Source organism: Petaurus breviceps, unplaced genomic scaffold (assembly GCF_028583685.1).
Source record: "Petaurus breviceps papuanus isolate PSGF00001 unplaced genomic scaffold, PetGlider_PUasm1.0 90804, whole genome shotgun sequence".
Lineage (NCBI taxonomy): Eukaryota > Metazoa > Chordata > Mammalia > Diprotodontia > Petauridae > Petaurus > Petaurus breviceps.
Genome location: NW_027187348.1, coordinates 12,322,680 through 12,340,220, shown reverse-complemented (window position 1 = coordinate 12,340,220; position 17,541 = coordinate 12,322,680). Strand labels below are relative to the sequence as shown.

Here is a 17,541-nt window from a genome sequence, read left to right as displayed (position 1 = left end):
TCTTCCACTATTACCTCCTCCTCTTATTTGTCTTGCATGAAAACGTGGCCCTTCTACTTGCCAAGGCAAACCCCTGTACATGCACTATTGATTCTTTTCTATCAAAGACTTCTTCAGCAGATTATCCTCGAGTGCCCCCCAAATCTTAGTGCAGCGTTAAGCTTTCTTTTACTATTCTTCAATCTTTCCTTATTTGCATTTTACTGGCTACACATAAGCCAATGTCTTACTCATCCTGAAAAAAAACCTTCACTTGATTTATCAGTTCCCACAATATTGTTCCCATATTTCTCCTCCCTTTCATGGCTAACTCCCTTGAGAAGGCTATGTACAATTAATGTCTTCGCTTCTTTTCCTTTATTCCCTACAGTTTGGCTTCAGATGTCCTCATTCAAATGAAACCTCTCCCTCCAAAGTTACCAATTAACTTTTAAAGGCCAAGCCTGTTCTCAATCCTCATCCCTCTTGATCTCTCTGCAGCTTTTGATACTATCAATCACTTTCTTTTCCTTGATAGTCTTTTCTCTCTAAATTTCTGAGATGCTCCTGTCTCCCACCATCTGACTGCTCCTTCTCAGTCTCCTTTGTTGGTTTTTCATCCAGGTCATGCTTGTTAACCATAGGTGTCCCCCAAAGCTCTGTCCCTCAGCCCTCTTCTTTTCTCTCTCTAAACTATTTCCCTTGGGCTCCCATAGATTCAATTATCTTCTCTATGCAAATGATTCTCAGATTCTTTTATCTAGCCCTAATGTCTCTCCTTACCTCTAGTCCAAAATCTCCAACCGCCTATTGGACATCTCATATTGGATGTATCATAGAATTCTTCTGAAACTCAACATGTCAAAACCAGAACTCATCTTTCCCCCCAAATGCTTCCCCTTTGCTAATTTCCCTATTACTGTTGGGGTTATCACCAGCCTCCCAGTCCCCCAGGCTCAGAACCTATATATGTCACCCTGGATTTTTCCCTCTCTCACCACCCATATCCAGTCTGTTGCCAATTTGTGTATATATCCAATTTGTTGCCAATTCTAGTCAATTTTACCTTTATAACATCTCTCAGACACATCCCCTTCTCTTCTCTGACACTGCTACCACCTTGGTGCAGACCCTCTTTACTTCATGCCTGAGCTATTGCAGTAGCCTGCTGGCTGTTCTCCTTGCCTTAGGGTTCTCCACATGCCAAACCATCTTCCACTTAGCTATCAAACTGAGCTTCCAAAATGCAGGTGTGACTGTATCAGCTCCTTGTTCAAAAAATTCCAATGGCTCTTTATTAGCTCTATCTCTTCATAACATCCATGTCAAGTGGTCATCCAACCTTCGTGTATCTGTGGAAAGTCCTATTATATTTCTAAATTTGACCTTTTTTAAAATAGGGAAGTCATTACAAAGATAGTTGGAATATTTGATTTTCCAGCTTTTGTTAAGGTATCAAAATTCTATATCCTAGGAATATTGGGAAACTCCAGGAGTAAGGATGTATGTAGAGAGAAGTAACTGTGATGATGCAATTAGTACTTAAGAGACAGTAAAGGAGCAATAATTTTGTAATGAGCTAGAGCAGGGGTGGGGAATCTGTATCCTCAAGACCACATGTGGTCCTCTAGGTCCTCAAGTGCAGCTCTTTGACTGAATCCAAACTTCACAGAAGAAACCCCCTTAATAAAAGGATTTGTTCTGAAAAACTTGGACACAGTCATAAGGCCACAGCCAAGGACCTAGAAAACAACATGTGGCCTTGAGGCCGCAGGTTGCCCATCTCTAGAAAAGATAGTTGGAAGCTACTATGGGGAAAGCTGCTGGTTTTGTAAATGGTTAACCAAAACAAGTTGCAATTGTCCTCTTATGATAAGGTCTGCAAGTAAGTTAAGGAAAACTAACTACAGTTGATAGAAGAGCTAATATGAGAACTTTGGGAAGGGATGCGCTTAGAAAGAATAGACAACTTCAGAGCTGGCATTTTTATGGGATTTTATAGTTTCACCAGAAATATACCGAGAGACAGAGGAGCACAGTGGAGAGACAGTCACCTCACAGTCAGGAAGGCTTGGTTGGGCTTGAATCCTGCCTGTGATGTGACACATCATAGTTGTTTAAGCCCAGGTGAGTCACGTATCATCCTACTTCTCCAAGGAACTCTCAGACTCAAGTCACTGAACAGTTGTTGATCTGCATTGGTAGAAGGAGTTTCCTCATGGAAATATGTATGTGTCTATATATGTGCATACAGACACATATATACACATAGCTGTTTATATATACATGATATATATGTACATGCATATATACATATTATATATACACAAAAACTCATATCTATGTGTGTACATCTTCAGAGCAACCCTGGGAGATATGTATTACATGTGACACTGTAGCCAGTCAGCAGCAGCAGAGCCCTTATAATAATAGGATCATAGCTTCAGAGGGTAGAGATCTCATCAACATTTATATGACCCTTTAAGTTTTCAAAGAACTTTATAATATTAACTCATTTGATTCTAACAACAACTACAAGAGGTAGATGCTATTATTATTTCCATTTTACAGATCAAGAAAATGAGTTAGCACAGGTGAAGTGATTTGTCTAGGGTCACACATCTAATAAATGCTGAGGGTAGATATGAACACACATCTTCTTTACTCCTGGTTCAGTACTATTTACTGCCCTGCCTAGCTGCCTCTGAAGTCCTCCTTGTTTTATAAATGGTGAAACTAAGGCCCAGAGAGGTCAAATAATTTGTGCAACCTTACATAGATAGTCAGCGGCAGATGTAAAATTTGAATACAGATGCTCTGACTCCAAACTTGTAGCTCTTTCCTGGTCCCCAGAACATACAGGTGTTTGGACTTAATTCATTTGACAGTTGCCCCTAGGACTAGTCTTGCTCATCTATGGAAGATCTTAAAGACCCTGATCTCAAACTTTGTTAATGACTTAACCTAAGCTTTGGTTTCCTCATTTGTAAAATGGGTATAAATCTTTGGGGCTTTCCCCCCCTAACCAGTCCTCATTTTCTTTTCATATCCCCACAATGTCTCTTCTGGTACCAAGAAAGGGTTCTGAGTAAGTCTTTAATTTGACACAAAAACATTAGTAGCGAAGCTAAGTAAGCATTAAGGCAACAACAGTGGGAATGATAAAAGACACCCTTCATCTCCCACCCCATGTATTTAGCTCTTGCCCCATTTACATTGAAGTTTGTTCCATTATCATTGGCAATGAGTTGACAAATAATTATATTCAGATAAAAACGTGAGGGCTTTTTCTATGAAAGAGAAGGTGCTCATCATGATAGATCTGAAGAAAGTTAAAATCACTCCAATAAGAAAGTACTCTTGCCATTTGGATATCATGAATTGTAGATGCAAAGTTTCTAAAGAAAATAACCAGTTCTGGAGGGTATTGGTATGGTCTTTTCAAATCCCAAATACACAGGACGGTGGAAAGAGCCCCCTCTGGAATCAGAGGACCTGGAGTGAACGCCTGCCTCTGAGATTTACTAGCTATGTGACCTTGGGCAAGTCAGGGGGGCAGGAGGGGCAAATAAGAGAGAAGGAGCTGATCAATGAGATGCCACAGTGGGGAAAACCATAGGCAGCTACAGAGACAGCATAAGAACACCCAGGCAGGGTAGGGTAGGTCCAAGCTTATGACAAAGGACATATGCCCCAGGAAATATGGCTTTGAGCAGAAGCTTTTTGTTTCCTCCAGTTTTTCTGCCTTTAACTTTTCTAGTCTCTTCTATCAACTCCTCACATACTATATTTTTAGAATTAAAAAAGGGCTCCTACAGCAGCTCTGGAAGAACATATATAAAAAGTTTCATAAAATGTGACTGATATCTGGTCAGTCTCTCAAATTCTGGTGAAGGTCATCCAAGGAGTACGATTTTTAAAATCATATAGAAATACCCAATAAGATGAAAGTTATAGTATGTACAGAATAAAAAATAGGGTCACTACATTACAAGTCCTTACCATCTAAAAAGACATATGGAAATAAATATAACAAAAGTTTTTTTCCCCGCAAATGCTCTCCTTTTGCTATTTTTCTTGCATTTTATATTTTGGCTGCCGGGTAGGAGGCAGAGAGGTGGAAAAGAGAAGAGAAAGCTTTATAAAAACCTGACAGTTGGGTTGAAATTGGCAACCAAGATGGTTTGGGGGTTGAGATTTTTCTTTTTCTTTTAACTTCTAGGAAAAAAAATCTCGTGCTCTGATTTGTGGAAATCCAGTGTCCTCAGTTTTCCCACTGTAAATTGAAGGGCTTAAGTTACACACGATCACAGATTGAGAGTTAGAAGAGGTCTTGGGCTTAGAAGACATCAAATCCAACCCTTTATCATGCCCAGTGTCTCCCTTTCCTCAGCTTCCGAATTCAATAGATGAGGAAAGAGATTCAGGAGGTCCTGTGCCTTGTGAACATCAGAGACAATATCTGAACCCAGGCCTTCTCCTGCATGGGCTCAGGTTCACCCCAACTCTATCTTTGACCATGTATGTTTCTCTCTACATTTCCACAGGACCCAGCTAACACCTCAAGAAAGATCACAGGCTAATAAAGTTGGAAAGGACTTCACAGAATACCTCATCTAATCCCATTTTACAGATGAGGAAATCCAGAGAGGCATCTTGCTCCAGCTCCACAAGTAACAGAGTTACTTGTATAATTCACATTATATACTGTGAAACTAGGATGTGGAGAAGGAGAGCAAAAGAGGGAAGAAGGCAAAGAACTTTAAGGATAATCAATTACCATCAGTGCCACACAATTTTTCTCTTATAGATAAAATAACTGAGGCAGCCTTTGTATGAGAGCTGACCTCACAGCAAGATGTAGGTTCAAATCCTGTCTCTGACCCTTACTAAATACATGGATCTGGACAAGTCATTTAACCTCAGTGCTCCAAGCAGCTCTCTTATAGGCTACAGAAATAAAAGTGTTGACCTGTCCTGGTAGAATTCTCCTCATTTGGAAATACCCTGTATCAATGAAATCACACATCTAGCCCTTATTCCAAACCTAAATAAAAATGCTCCCAGATTCACTTACACTAAAAACCTATTCCAATATCTCATCATGGTGTGAACCCGGCCATGTCTTTGGGAAAGCAGAGCCAGAAAAACCCATGCTCTAGAATGGCCTACCACATTGGAAAGGCTTTGCTAACAAGTTCATCAATGGAATACACATGCATATATATATATATATATATATATATATATATATATACACACACACAGATACACATATGAAAATGCATTCACATACACATGTGTGTGAATATATACACATAAAGTATATACAGAAATGCATATATCTATATATGTGTGTGTATATCCATAGATATAGATCATTGTCTCTATCTAGATATAAATGGAGAGGGGGAGGAGGAGAAAGAGAGAGAAAGAGAAACAGAGACAGAGAGAGGGCAACCTGGCTACATGTGACAAAATTTCTGGAGGTAATTGGTAAAATGGCTACCAAGTTAAAAAAAATGTAAGCTTCTCCAGTAAGGTATAAGTTATTTGAGGACTAAGACTTTCATGGTTTTTTCCTTTTTCTGTCTTATATGAAATGAATATAATGCCAGACTTGGATAACATATTATTTAATTTTGCTGCACTGTTTCTCCCTCAACTTTTTTATCCTTTGACCTAAGGGATGACTCTGTGAGATGGGCAGAATATAACTGGGAAATGTAGGTGATTCAACAACAAAACATACCAAAAAAAACCTTAAGAAAACTTTATTGAATTTGCTGAATTGAATAGTCAAATCAAGAAGCATTCACTAAGTAATTGCTATGTTCCAGACACCGTGCTAAGCTCTGGCAATACAAAGACAAAAACTAGTCTCTACTCTGAAAAAGCTCACAGCCAAGGTTACAATCCACATTTAGAGAAAGATGAAACACTAAGTACTGATAAAATTATAACTCCTTAAGATGTTGGAATAACTAAAATATTTTACAGACCATATCTTTAAAAAAAATATAGATGGGATAAGAGAGAAAATGAGCATACAGTCCCAAAAGATAACTGAAAATTTTCAATATTCTTTCTATGCCTGGATATATTGTACGCAAAATTTCACTCTGAGTTTTTTCTCCCTTCTGTTGAGCTCTCCCTTGGTTATCCAGAGGAAAAAGGTTAAGTGGACAATCGTTTTGTGAATTCAAACCTTTCTTCTGTTTGAATATGTTGGTTTTTAAAGTGGTTCTTCTCTTTTGAATAATTAAATAAAACACAGACTTACTTTTAGTGTGTAGAAATGGTTTAGTCACATTCCACATCATACACAGTTCTTTTTCAATAATATGGTAACATGGGAGTGGCAAAGATATTATTTTTCAGATAAGTTCCTCAGGTCTCAAGAACAGCCGAGAAATAGGTCCCTTCCTATTAAAAACCACATGATTTAAAAGCCACCTGGCTTAGTAACTTAAGCACAAGCCTTAGGCAGGATTGCTTTCTGCACCTGTGCACTCACTGCAAAATGTGTCATCGGGGCCTTTCTCTTCTACCTGCTCTTGCTCCTCTTTTCCCCTACCTCACGGTATCCCTAAAAGGAGCTAGATTGCCACAAGACGGCTGTGCCCCTGAACATCTCTGTGTATACTCTCCCTTGGGTTTACTCAATGTATCCCTTCCCTCTTCTTGTGGTTTCAACAGATGAGTACAAGGCCTGGTAAAGAAGTAAATATTTGGGGAGCTGTGAAGAGTAGTAGGTTCTAATGTTAAAAGTCATACAACTAGGTGGCGCAGTGAGTAGAGCACTGGCCCTGGAGTCAGGAGGACCTGAGTTCAAATCCAGACTCAGACACTTGACACACTAACTGTGAAACTTTGGGCAAGTCACTTAACCCCAATTGCCCTCCAAAAAGCAAAAAAAAAAAAGTCATAAAGCATGTGCCCAGTGTTAAGCTGAAACTCATTCCTTCACCTGAATTGGCACTTCTTCAGCAACAAAAAAGGACTAAAAATTCTACAGAATTGTTATGATAAAGACTTAAGACTACTAGATTCTTCTGGTTAAAAAAAAGCATACAAGTATTCAGGATATGAAAATCACATAACTCAAGTTTAATGATTTTCCAAAGTTTCCCCAAACTCTGTCTCAATATTTCTCTCTCTCTCTCTCTCTCTCTCTCTCTCTCTCTCTCTCTCTCTCTTTCTCTCTCTCTCTCTCTCACGATTTGGATGGCCTATTAATAGCCATCTACTTCAACCCAGATCTAAAAATGTATCTCCTCTACAGCATACATTTGCTTGAATACCGCCAAAAATGGAGAAACCCACTTCTTCCAAACCATTAAGTTTTTCCTTATCTCAAGCCTAACTTTGACTATTTGCAAGTCCCATTCTTTGGGTGCTAATGTTACTCTCAGGGTCAGACTGTAGCAGTGAAAGCTACCTGCAGAGGACCTGGGTGTTTGGACATCTCCCCCCCCCATTTTTTTTAGAGGGGGAGGAAGCAGGGCAAATGGGGTTAAGTGACTTGCCCAAGGTCATATGGCAATTTTTTTTGTGTTACATGTCTGAAGCCAAATTTGAACTCAGGTCCTCCTGACTCCAGGGACAGTGCTCTATTCATTGAGCCACCTAGCTGCCCCACCCCATCCCCCCATTTCTAGAGAATATACTGCCAGATTGACTTAGCATAATGAAAGTACTGAAGCCAGGATTAGGCAAACTATGTGAAACCTTGCCTACTATTATATGACTAATTTCAGGCAAAATTTAAGCACATTTTCTTAAACAAGTCCTATATCAGCTAACAAAAGGATTTCATAATAAAAACAGAGCCCACTGTGTTCCAGTCTTTCCCAGCCAAAATATCCAATGATTAAAAATAATAGTAATAGATAGTCATAGTCAGGAGACAGACTTTTCTGGACATTTTTTTTTGCTTGCCAAATAGTCATTTTTTTTTCCTGGTATAGAATAATGTCTCAGAAGAAATCTATTGATAAATTCTTCTGACTGAAAAAAAAATATTACTTGCACAGAATTACAAAAACAAGGAGCCCACATTTTACTTACCAAGGCTAAAAATATATAGCAGAATATATTCGGAAAGCAGAACAGAGCACCTGCATTGGGTCTAATTCTATATCAGCAACAGAGGAGTTGGCATTGATTGCATTCCTTTTACATAGGATCCTTAAATTTCCACGATCCTTTGGACACACACACACCAGTACTATTACACCATTTTTTCTCTGGTTTTGGTCGTTTTCTACCTTCTATGTTTTTCCCTTCAGCAAATGGAAATTACAAAGAAGCATTCATAATGAAGCATGTATTTCCAGAAAAATATGCATCCAAGTGTATTTAAAGGGTCAAGTATTGCCAGAGGTTGTAGTTCACCAAGAAGCATTACTCAAGATCCAAAATTATGCCTTTAGGAAGAAATGCTCTAAAATTCTATGATTCTTCAAATCTCTTCCATCCCTTGGTTCTGACTTGACATAACACACTTCTCTCTGGCCAAAGGGTAAAGGAAACTTTCATTTGAAAGAAAAAAAAAGGGGGAAAGGGAGGATGGGAGATGTCAATAACTTTAGGTTAAAAAGAAATTTAAAGAAATACAGGTCTAATATGTTAGAACCAAAATTTCGCTTCTAGAAATAATTAACAAAGCAAAATATTTTACAGGACATCAAGATATTCCTGGCACAATATTACTACACATATCACTAGCTCTGGGGCTCCCCAACAAGCCTCATAACCATCAGAATCACCAATGCAGCTAAAAGACAGGTTGGGGTCAGGCCTTAAAAGCTAAACAGAAGAACTTATACTTTGTCCTAGACACAATAGGAAGCCCTCGAATTGCTTGAGTAGGGGTCATATGGGTGATCAGCACTTAAGGTAAATTACTTTGACAGCATAGAGAGGTCATGAAACAATTTCAACACCCTCCTTGTCTGACCATCCTCCTTTAACCTTCTTCCAAGCTATACCATATTTCTGGAATTCCCACTGTAAGTTACCACAAACTTTTCCTCATTCTACCTGTCCATCTGTCCCTCCCCTTCCCTTTTTTCCTCTAACTCCAAGAATTCTGTCTTCTCCATGAAACTTTTATGAAGTAAGACAAAGAAAAATGACTTTCCTGTCTTTTCTGAATACAAATATAAATAAATATAAATCATTATTTGTCAAGTCTAAGCACCCTTTGCCTTATCTTGAACATACTACTTATTTTTATACAATTGTACCCTCAACCTCTTTAACCATCTATGTGAGGTTTTTTTATTACTATTATTTTGAATATTGGACTTATGATTTGACCATTGTAGGTAGGGTACTACTTTGGGCATTAAAAGGTTAAGTGACTTGCTTAGGGCTTCCAGACTTTAAGGGTGCTTCTAGTATACCTTCATATATATTCATATTCTAAATACGCACTGTCTTACTTAGAACATAAACCTGCAAAATTCTTCTCTGTATAACTGCTAGTACAGAGTCACTTATAATCTTTATGATAACAATAATAAAGACAACAACTAATCTACTTGTTCCCCATGGGAGCACTGTTTTGTTTTTCTCTAAATGTCCAAATACCTTCATTTCCTAATTTCATTTCTTTGTTGCCCCTTTAAATACATATATACATATATGTATATAATGTATATGCTATTTTCTTTGATTTTGCTTTTAGTCCGAAGTTTTTTAAAAAATAGTTTCAATTGGATTTGTTTTAACACTGTTTTCTTTTATTCACCAAATGACCTAGTATCATGCGTTAAGTTCTTAAACACATAACACATGATAACCTGTTATGCTATAACCAACTGGGAGCTTACAGGGTAAATAAGGTTAGTGCTGCAGAATGTTTGAATAGGTCACTAAAAGTATTTATATGACATAATGAGTTCAACAGAGGCCATCCTTATCTGAGTCAGCATTTAACCAGGGCCCCTATAAAGAGTCATGGGGTATTTAGAAAGGTGCTACCATTCCCCTATGTTACAAAACCAAAATCCTAGAGGCATACAGTTAATGGAAGATTCCTTAGCAACAAGCATTATGAAAAGTGCTCAAGATGTATAATGAGATTTTAATTAAATGCTTTCCATTATTTCCTTTTAACAGTTAGCAACAAGTAAACACTGCCAAATACACGCTGTAAACAGACTCGGTTTTCAATATTGAGTGAAATTCCTAGAGAATTTTTGGATCCTTTGGGAAGGTTAATGTTGCTCTTACATATCACCTCTCACAGAGGGCTTCTATGTGCTTGAGTGGGTAGTAAGCTTCGTTTAATTATGCAATTGTGCCATATACAATATAGGAATGTGCTTTTTATTAGTTCCTTTCACTAGGTTATCCCTGGGAGTTAGGATTGGGATTTATTTGGAGATGGAGGCAATACTTTACGAACTAACAATTCAATCTAACAAATATCTATTAAGTGTCTACTATATGAAAGGCATCAGGTTTAAACTACAAGAGAGAAAACAGACCTTGTCTTCAATCATTTTACATAGTACTGAAAGATTCCATCCTTTCCTCTGAAGCTCAGATCGCAAAAAATTCCCACCTTATTCCTATCTTCCTAATTGTTGTATAGAGTCCTCCAAAACATTTCCCTACCTTCCCATCCTGTTGGCTGGATTCCTTTAGTACCTGACTTAGTTTTTTTCCTTTCTTTCCCACCTCTACCCTCATTCTTTTCACCTTAAACATACATTTTAGTGCCCTAATACCCTAAACAGTTTCTTGACCTCTGCCTCCATTCCATCCAGCTACCAGGAACTACTACACTTAAGAACTCACCTTCACCCAGAAATACATTTGCTCCAAAACCCTGGATACTAAAATTATCCTTTGTGTTTCCTTACTTTCCCTAAACTTTTTCTTATGATTTATAATAACTACTACTCCCTTGACCCCATGCCCTTTTGTTCTGTGAAGCATTCTTTATCCCTGTCTATACCCTATTTAGACTTCACTCGCTTCCCTGATGACACAATAGGCAGTCATTCCAACACATTTGGCATCAATCTACAATTACTGCCAAGTGCTCCCTGGAGCCAATTTCAATATTTCTCAGACTGACTTTTATTTAACTGTTCACTTGAAACTTAATTTAACTATTAATTTATTTGTCATTAAATTGAAACTTTAAAATTTCATTTTGTTCCTAGATATTGTAATATGGACATTTCCTAAAGATAGTTAAGAATTTTAGTGAAAAAAAAACAATGATTTTTTTGCCCCAGAGGCTAAAGGCTACAGCGTGCCCTAGTACCATCCTTACTTCCAAATTACTCCTGGGTCTTGTATCTCAGAAACTTTAAAACCATCATTAAAATGATGTCCATGAATTGTCAAGAGGATTGGGCATCCACAAATATCTTGAGGATATACATTTCATTTATATTTTTTAATAAAGCTAACTTGATACTAAACCCTCAAATAACTGGGCTCTATAGGGGAGGAAAATAATAAACTCTTAGCACCGATTTAAATATCCTCTCCTAAAGTTTATATGGTCTACAAGTCACTCCACTCCTTTAAGTTCAGAGCTCTGTTCTTAATTTTAAAATAAAAGAAATCAATTCTCCTATCAAGTCAAGCTAATAACACTTAGAATGTGTTTTACTTTGTCTACATTAGGCAGAAACTGTGTATTTTTATAGAAACTAAGGACTAGTGAGCCCCTGAAGAAGTGGACCAGAGTTCAGAGTTCACCTCTGATACATTCACTAACAGTGTGTCCCCTGGGCAAGTTACTAATCCTGTCAATGCTCTCTCTAGGAGATTCACTAACACTATAAAGTTGCAGAGGAGGCACAAGTTCCATAGAGGCAGTTTCCTCACCTGGGAATTCCCTATATTAATGACATTATCATCATCATCACCATTGGCATTTGCATACTGTCTTTAGGTTTGCAAAGTGTTTCACAAATATCTCATTTGATCCTCACAACTTCGGGAGGTAGATGCTGTCATTATCCCCATTTTACAGACGAGGAAGCAGAAAGTGGTTAAGTGACTTGACCAGGGCCATAAGGCTAGTGAGTGTCTGAAGTCGTACTTCATTCCAGGCCTTGCTGACTTCAGTTCCAGTGCTCTACTCACTTTGCCACACAGGTCCATTCTCTAGCTCTGCTATTAGAGTCTATGTGGTCCACACATTATTCCAACTCCTTCAGTATTTAGGTTTCTGTTCTTTTTTTTTTTTTTTGCTTTTTGGAGGACAATTGGGGTTCAATAACTTGCCCAAGGTCACAAGGCTAGATTTGTGTGTGTGTGTGTGTGTGTGTGTGTGTGTGTGTTAAATGTCCGAAGTCAAATCGGAACTCAAGTCCTCCTGACTCTAGGGCTGGGGCTCTACTCACTGTGCCACCTAGCTGCCCTGGTTTCTGTTGTTAAATTAAAATTTTATGAATTGATTTTCCTCTCAAATCAAAAGAACAGTGCCTAGAATGTTTCACTATGTATATCTATCTATGTAAGTTTTAAGTAGAAACGGTTTGTATTTTTGTATCATCAGTAAAATGTTCTGAGAATGAAGCTTCTCAATCTATCAAAAACATCACTGACGATTCCAAGTGTACATGGTCGTGAAGTCTCTTCAGATTCCTAATCCAAAACCACTTACTACAGAAGTAGGGAAGAAAGACACCATCCTTCCTCATTCTTATTCAGAATAATACACAACAGGAGATTTGCAATGATAGCCTTGGACAGCATTTAGTATTGGAAAAACTTGGAGTTGCTGAAAGTCTAGCCAGAATCTACTCTGTTGAGAGGTTGAAGCACAGTGTTATTCACTTTCCCTAGCCATGCACTGGGAGAACGGAACATGTGTAAGCACATGGCAGAAAGGATGACAGAAAGAATTGTAAATAACCCCTAATACCTGGTTTATCACAAAGCAAACCCAGCAAGAGTGGAGCATATGTTGCTGCACAGGGAAATCTTACCTCGTCTTATCCCAGAGGGGTTCTGCCTTTTCCAGATCTAAGTGCATCCATCACTTCAGACCAGACTCATGAAGCGGCAAATAAGAAAAATAAGTCATTCTCTGAGAGTTCATTCTCTTTTGCTAAACAATGGGCCTATCTTCACAACATTCAAGGGAGTGATCAGGAGAGCTGTGTCCCAGGAGAGACAGTTCTATGCAGAGGGAGAGAAGTAATTCAAAGCTGATCCTTTCCTCTATCTGCTTCCCAGATGCTCCAGCTGCTTCTCTACCCCTTATGAAAAGTGTCCAGCAATGGAACATTTAAAAGGGAGGCTAATGAAATACTAACTGGTCTGGAGAGTTCTGCCCAGTTGGGAGAAAACCCTGACAACCTCTCCCTACTTGAATGAAAGCTTATCTGTGTTTAGGCATCCTAAGTAAAAAACAGAATTGTATTATGTCCCTTCAGCTCAGCCAGCTGTGGCCACTCCCCTGCAAAGGGTACAGGATGCAATCGGCCCATCCTCCCTCAGCTTCCTTCCTTTACTTTTCCATGGGAGAATTCCAAAGAACAAGCTGTGTGAACACACACACACACACACACACTCACGAGAGTGAAATGAATTGATGTCAAACTGGTTTTTAAAAAAAAAGTATAACCATGAGTTACTTACACAATGAAACAGAATTCAGTGGAGTATGATAATTAACTGGAGTAGAACCAATTTCATTAATTAGAGGGAGGTGGGGAGGGAATAAGTATGTGTATAGCACCTTCTATGTGCCAAGCACTGCACTAAACACTTGGCCCTTACAATTTTATCTCATTGTATCCTCATAACAGCCCTGGGAGGGAGGTTCTATCATTATTCCCATTTCACAGATGCAGAAACTGAGGCAGAAGTTAAGTGACTGGCCCATGATCATGCACCTAGTGTCTTATGATGGGTTTGAATTCAGGTCTTCCTTACTCCAGACCCAGCCCTCTATCCAATGTACCATCTTTCAGTTTACCAGCATGATTCTTTAGTGAAATAGTTATATGGTATTCTAGCCAACACATGGGAGGAGCTGATAATGTGTAAATTAGTGGTTAAGGGAGTAGAATCTAGAAGGGCTTCCAAGTCTAACAGATTTGATGGCAAACTCCAGTCAAAGGTTTGCCTTTAATACGAAAATGGGCTTGCTGCACAGAGAGGTGGGAGGACTACATGTGTGTAATGTAACATGCTATCAGACATGGCCATTGTGTCATTCTGCATCGCTTGACGACTTTTCATTTTTCCAAGGGAAGGCTCTGCAGTGAAGGAGTGCACTGGGAGAAAGGTCTAAAAAAAACTGGCATCAATAAAACTTAAAAAATAATAAATTAGAGAAAGGCCACCATTCCAGCTAGTTCATTTTCCTTTTCCTGGAAAGCTGGGTTCAAGGGGAGGGGAGAAAGCTTAGGGTCACCAACATTTAGTGAAAAGATTGATGGTTCTGTAGCTTACAGGCCCACCTGGGGCAGCTGAAAGCACTCAATAAACACTTGTTAAATTAATGAATGCCCTCTTGGTATTGCATTTTTCATCTCTTAACAAAGTACCCAAGTCCACTCACAAAAGAAGAAAAATTCTCTAACAAGTGGACCTCAAAAAGAAAGAGAGGCTGATTAAATTTAAACCCTTTACCACTGGGCTACATTATTCTCCAACTACCTTTTAACCCAGAAATCAAAGTGGTCCTGAAACTTTAAGGGGTTTCAAATGTTATGGGTTATGAACTAAGGAGGTAATGAGCACCAGTTTTCTGAAGGACACCCTTCAGGCTACAGACTAGGCACTGAGGGGATCCTCCAGTCATCTAAGGAGATCTGGGTCTTGAAAAGAAATTCCTTTGTCACAGCAGATCTTCTGGATTTGTCCTAGCTCTAAATGGCAACTCTGACATGGTTCTATGTGCCCCTATATGTCTCTATACGATTCTTTCTAGGCCTAACACCTTATAACTTTATAAAAAAAATTCAGTCTTAAGTTTGAAGAGTGGGGGGCTTAAAGGTGGTCAATGAACTCAATGCTGCAAAGATATCCAGCCTCCCTCCTCCCCACTCCTTATTGATAGGAGGAAAGAAAATAAAAACTGTAGGACGACAGCAGATTTTTCAAGAAATCAATTACTTTTTTTTTACCCTGATGGCCTCCTAGAATAACTAATTAGCAAACCACTATCATTCAAACCAGTGGCCAGTCAAAAATCCAGAAGCTTCTTACCCTCTTCTAATCAGGAGCAGGGTTTTTCCCTAGTCTTCAGCCTTCTTGGTAGCTACAATGATCATTTATGAACCTATGGTTGCCTATGTATAGTGCACAATATAAAAAGGATAGAGAGCATCTGATAACATGTCTACCAGTCCTGCTCAAAAACATAACCTCCACTAACTCTCTGACTTGTGAGACTTGGTACCTTGCCTGCTAAAACCTAGATTATATGCTTGCTTTTCCCTACTTTAGCTGACCTCCCTGGTCTTGACTAGTTCCTTGTCTAAAACACTGGTGTCTCCCAGACTCTATCCTACATAGACCTTGAAGGAACCTGAGAAGCTAGTCTGGATCGGACCTAGCTCAATCTAGTCCAGTGATATAGGCTCATGGTTAGCATTTAATTAAGGCACTGCACCATAAAAAAACAAAGAAAACAACTTTTGGGATTAGATTAAAAAGGCTATAACTCTTAATTGAATTTAAATACAAATGCCTCTCCCCTTCACCTCTATGTTTACCACAAGGATCAGCATCACTGGGGCAGGGAAGAGTTTCTGAAAGGCAGTAGGAATTCCCCTAAAACCTAAAAAAGGCAGTACCAATTCCCAAGAGGATGGACTTTTTGAATTGGGTGGGGGGTCGGCCGGGAGGGAGGGGGAAAGGAAGCAACCAAACCAATCTTTAAATCCCTAGTTCTCCAGGTCGAACCAATTCCAAGGACAGCTTCCCTGGCCTCTTAAAGGGGAACCAACTCTGTCTGCTTAAAACAAGCATTGTGTTTACCATCATCTCGGTCAAGCTCCCTTATTTTATAGATACAGAGTTTGAGATTTGTACATGTATAAAAGAGGCTCTGTCAGGATTTGAATCTAGGTCCTCTGATTCCAAATCCAGTAGTCTTTCCACTTTACCAGATTCCCTCTGTTATATGGACTCAGTGTTCTATCTCCTTCCAGATGATTGTGGTCAGGTGGAGAAGTGGATAGAGCACTAGGCTTGGAGTCAGGAAGACTCATCCTCTAACCTCAGACACTTTCTAGCTGTGTGACCCTTGACAAGTCACTTAACCCTATTTGCCTCAGTTTCCTCATCTGTAAAATAAGCTAGAGAAGGAAATAGCAAACCCCTCCAGTATCCTTGCCAAGAAAATCTCATATGGAGTCACAAAGAGTTAGGCATGATTGAAAAATCACTGAACAGCAACATGAAACCAAAACCAAGAATCATTTTCTTGTATAAAGTCTAGCTCATTTCAAAACCTAAGGAATAGATTTTTGAAGGAAATTGGAAGCTCCTACCTACCAGAAGAAATCAAAAGATGCCACCATCATCACTATGTTTACTTAGCATGTTCCTTAAATTCCTTGTTGCTGTTCCAGCCAAAAAAAAATGTGGGATAGAAATCATATTTACATATGAGCTTAGACTAAGGATATATTTTATCTGAAATGCATTAAATAAAGCATATAGGTGGCCATTTTTTTGGCTTCAGGTGGAGCTCTAAGAAGTACTTCAAACACATCAGCCTACATTATTTAGATAAAGTACTATTATGGTCACCTACCTATCCAGTTGTTACAGAGCTAAGATGACTTGTATTATTCTCTCCAGCTCACACCTTATACATTCCACTCAAAGCTCATCAAAACTGAGGACGAAAAGAAAGAAGTAAGAACACAGGGCACTTTGCACTTTCATATACTGTTAAATGAATTAGAACCCAAAGAACATGAAAGTAGCTGGAAATAGGAAGTGAAGGAAGCTCTGTATATACACAATTTTATCAGCATGGGGATGGTTTTCCAATACATATGGCAGCTCATTTAATCACTAGAGAGTTGCCTGTAGGCTAACTTGTTCAATGTTACAAAGCTGGCTAGTATTATTAAAGACAGAATCTGAACCCAGGTCTTCCTGCTTTTCCATGCCACTCCTATGACTTGAAATATAAGGGGAATGAATCTGTCTTATTTTTCAGGTGTTCCTTCCAATTATAAACATTGAAACCAATCTCTGCTTGCCCATCCTGTACAACTCTTGTCCATCTTCACCCAGAAGTTTGGAAGGGGATCCAGAATGTTCCATAAAACTTTGTTACTTTCTTACAACATCTCAATAGTACTAGGAGATACTCCAGCTGTTCACCTGTCATCCTCAATTCTCGCCATATGACCCTTCCTCACATAAAAATTTCTTGATGTTATCTTTTATACCTGTTCCTCTCCAGAGTCCCCTGTTGGTTATATCATATAGCCTACTCCTACCCACCATGAACCTCTCCTTTGTTCTTTGTGTGATAACTCATCTTTAGTTTTTCAGAGACTGGAATTCCATGCCTCTGCAATATAGCACACCAGTAGAATTTTTTTT

General features: G+C 38.8%; 1 protein-coding gene across 2 annotated transcripts in view; it reads right to left on the bottom strand.

Annotated features, from left to right (window-relative positions):
* HECW2 (HECT, C2 and WW domain containing E3 ubiquitin protein ligase 2) overlaps positions 1 to 17,541 on the bottom strand; it is a 449,194-nt gene that overhangs the window by 186,784 nt on the left and 244,869 nt on the right. The gene's annotated exons all lie outside the window — the stretch shown is intronic.